The sequence below is a fragment of the Xenopus laevis genome, chromosome 9_10S (assembly GCF_017654675.1).
Source record: "Xenopus laevis strain J_2021 chromosome 9_10S, Xenopus_laevis_v10.1, whole genome shotgun sequence".
NCBI lineage: Eukaryota > Metazoa > Chordata > Amphibia > Anura > Pipidae > Xenopus > Xenopus laevis.
In genome coordinates, this window is record NC_054388.1 from 24,327,239 (window position 1) to 24,331,735 (window position 4,497).

Here is a 4,497-nt window from a genome sequence, read left to right on the forward strand (position 1 = left end):
AAGACTTGATTGTTTTAAGGGCATTAATGAAATTAAAATAAGGAACAATTCTAAGAAATCATTCATTTGAAAAGTTACAGCTTCTCATTAACATTGAAGCTTCCAGGGCTTCATCACCATCATCAGCCTCACCCCTCTTCCTGGGGTTGCTGAGCAGCCTCATCCCGGTCCTGGTCCCTGTCTGACACATGCCGTGATCATTGTGGGCAGGGCTGCAATTGTGCATAAATAAAGTAAAAAGGTATTAAAAAACAATCATATGGAAGAATTGCAAGTATATTTGGCTAGTAGTCTTGTGTAGTAACCCCCCCCCCCCAAGACTACAAAGCTATTTAATTTCTCATTCCAAATACTAACTTAAATATAATGGCAGAGCAAGGGAGATGGAATGGTTAAACTTAACAGGAGATAATGTAGTATATGACAATACAGCTGCTCTAACTAAATACAAGGTCTAGGCTCTACATGTGTTGCTTGACACTTCACTTTTGCAGATTGAAGTTAATGCAGTTTCTAAACATTTGTGCTATAGTTGAGAAATGGATCATAAAGAAATGCTTGCCATTTTGTAGATGTTACAGCTACACGTAAATAACTAGTACTTAAACAAACAGCAATCCTGTAAAGAAAAGTGCAAGAAACTCCTCAAGTGCAAAACAGGAGCAATATTTTCCAAAAGGAGTGAAATGCTAAATGTGAAATTCCAGATTTATCCAAATGATAGGGATGTGGGAAAAAAAGGGCCAAGATATTTTTTTTTTTTTACAAAGTGTACTTACTCTGTGTCGTGGTATTCACCTTCCAACCCTTGACAGACCTCTTTGCCTGCCTTTCAGCCTGAGTGCAGGCTTCTGGGCTTTTGCTCTCCTCGTGGCTAAGTTTGCCCTAATCCATCTCTTCAGGTCACCGAAGCACTTGTACACAGTCTGCTGATCTCTGCCTCAGACGCTTACAGTGTTAATCTTGTCTGCTACCTGCTGCCATATTTGTTGGCACCTTGCAGCAGTTATGTATGGAGACTGACTCCCAAACAGCACAACCCATCGCAAAAGTACTTCATTAACCAGTGCTGCATTCTTGTCACTGGAAAAGAAGGGGCCCAGTTTAGTGCCCCTTCCTTCCTGCCCTGGACCCCTCCTCATCACAGCTGTGTGCCACCCTCCCTGCCCTGTGGGACCCCCTCCCTGCCCTCCCCCCCCCTACTGTGCCCTCCTCATCCCAGCAACTCCTTCCCTTGACTCGCCCTTTGCGGCCATGGAGATCCCACATGGTGCGACACTAGGGTTACCATCTTTCCCTGCCGCCAGCTCTGGGTGGGGGGCATGGGGATGATGACCCTCGGTCAGAGCTATGGCACTGTGATTGCCGATTGAGAATCTTTGAAATATGAAAGACTGTGCAGGCACTTTTGACCCGGACAGCCCTCCCAAAAATTTGGCTGTCAGGGTCAAAACCGGACAGGTGGCAACCCTATGTGGGACCCAGTGACCCTTGCCACACCACCTCTTCAGGGCTGGACAGGCATTCTCCTTCCGCCTCCTCCTCATGCCTCCTGTGTGAAGCAATTTGTTTGGTCAAAAAAAGCCTGGTAGGGAAAACTAATTTATTTGAATTTAATATAATTTGAATGTTAACAAATCTGCCCCCTAAGAGTCATTCCCCTGTGAGTTCAATGTTCCACGGAGACCAAGAATTCTCATTCATTTGTCAAATCAGTAGAGGGAGTTTAGTGCTGCATGCTGCACCCAATAACATTGATAAGAAGCAAATTCATAGAAATAATTCCATGTTTCTGGGCCACACAGAAATTACATTTTAGGGCCTTGCAAAACAAGACATGTTATGGGATCTCCTATCTGGAAACCAAATAATTTTTTTTCTTTGTAATAATAAAACAGTGACTTGAACTTGGTAACTAAACTGTATGAACCCATATTGGTGGTAAAATAATTGTAATGCATTTAATTTAAATTTTTTTTTTAAACTTGACAAGGTATGGTATCCTGGGCCCCCACAACCACTGCTTTGTCTACAAATATGACCTTTAACGGAATGTAAATGAATACTCAAACCAGTTAATTCAACTCTAATGAAATGACAAACTGATCTGCTTTGCTAAATATGTCAATTCAATAAACATTTTTCAGGAAAGTGTTAATAAATGTGAAAAGGAGATCTATTTTCAATAAAAGTCACCTCAGGGAAATAAGAAACTAATAAGAGTGGGTCTCTGCTCTAAGGAGGCCCTCTGGTCCAAGCTAATATTCACTATCCCACTCTCCGCAATCTGTCTGTCTTCATACAACTTTGAGGTATTTTCAAGACAGTTAGGTTGAATATATTGTCCAGACATCACTATATCTGACCTGTCAATCAAAACCTGACTGGCTTAGGTGAAGTGAGTAATGTGCCACTTTCTGACAAGGACTGCGGCAATGAAGCCCATCACTACCATCTCTGTACATACAGCAAGCATAGGTGGTGTTTGTGGATTTTAAGAGATGCAGGCAAAGTGGGAGGAAATCCTTCCTGTTATCGTCCAAGTATTTTACCAGTACTGGCAACAGCTATTTGCGGATTTTAAGAGATGCAGGCAAAGTGGGAGGAAATCGTTCCTGTTATCGTCCAAGTATTTTACCAATACTGGCAACAGCTATTAGGCAAGGTGTCTCCATTGCAGCCTCAGTATTAATTCTGCAGCAACTACAGCAGAAGAAAATCCAAACAGAAAATAAATAGAAATGGGTTAGCGTGAGCACCCAAAAAGCGAACTGGGACTAGTTAAATTACAAGAAAAGAATAATACATTGTGTTGCCAATATGGGTATTTCCACCAGTATTTTAAACCACTACACTTTTTCTCCAAGCTGGTGCTCCCATTCGGAAAAAACATCACCGTTCTAGGGATCTTTCTTACCTTGTGCTTCCATCTTACCTATTTTTCCACTCAAATAGTAAAATGTAAACGGGGAAATGTAATAAAAGGTGTAACGTTTCCTACTGATCTATAGTGACTTACAACTAAACTGGGAAAAGCAATGAAAAGATTAAACTATGAGGAAATATTATCAAGGCACCTGCGAGGGCATATAACTACTATAAGTGCATTAGAAGACATTACAGAACAATACCGGAGAGTCGTATTTTACATATAAAAGAACCAGAGGCCATCCTTTTAGATTTGAAAAATTCAACATTTATTTGAATGAGCAAAAATAGTTTTTTCCCTGTGAAGGGGGCAGTCAGGTTGTGATGGCACATTCTATTAATGCCTGGATTGCATGATTTCTTGAACAAGCACAATATACACGGTTAACATACTGGTAGTATAGAGGAAGTGCTACTAAACCAACCAAAATTTCTACAAAGCACAATATATGAACCGTTATCATATATTTATCAACAATGGCATAGTTTTGATCTTATACAAAGTTTTTTTTTACCCACACAGTTCATTACATTTCAGACCACATTGCTTGATGATCTGGATGTGTGGAATCTTAAAGGAAAACTATACCCCCAAAATGAATACTTAAGCAACAGATAGTTTATATCAAATTGAATGACATATTAAAGAATCTTACCAAACTGGAATATATATTTACATAAATATTGCCCTTTTACATCTCTTGCCTTGAGCCACCATTTCGTGACTCTATCTGTGCTGCCTCAGAGATCACCTGACCAGAAATACTACAACACTAACTGTAACAGGAAGAATTGAGGAACAAAAGGCAGAACTCTGTCTGTTAATTGGCTCATGTGACCTTACATGTGGTTTGTATGTGTGCACAGTGAATCTTACGATCTCAGGGGGCGGCCCTTATTTTTTAAAATGGCAATTTTCTATTTATGATTACCCAATGGCACATACTACTAAAAAAGTATATTATTATGATAATGGTTCATTTACATGAAGCAGGGTTTTACACATGAGCTGTTTTACTCAGTATCTTTTAATAGAGACCTACATTGTTTGGGGGGTATAGTTTTCCTTTAAAGGGATACTGTCATGGGAAAAAATGAATCAGTCAATAGTGCTGCTCTAGTATAATTCTGCACTGAAATCATTTTTATATTTAATTTAGAAATCTGACATAGGGATAGACATACTGTCCGTTTCCCAGCTGCCCCCAGTTATGTGACTTGTGCTCTAATAAACTTCAGTCACTCTTTACTGCAAGTTAGAGCGATATTACCCCTCTCCCTTCCTCTCCAGCAGCCTATCAGCAGAACAATGGGAAGGTAACCAGATAACAGCTCCCTGGTAGGTATCAGAACAGCACTCAATAGTAAAATCCTGGTTCCACTGCAACACATTCAGTTACATTGAGTAGGAGAAACAACAGCCTGGCAGAAAGCAGTTCCATCCTAAAGTGTTGGCTCTTTCTGAAAGCACATGACCAGGCAAAATGACCTGAGATGCTGCCTACACACCAATATTACAAAAAATACACTTGTTGGATTAGGAATGAAATTTGACATGGTAGTCAATTA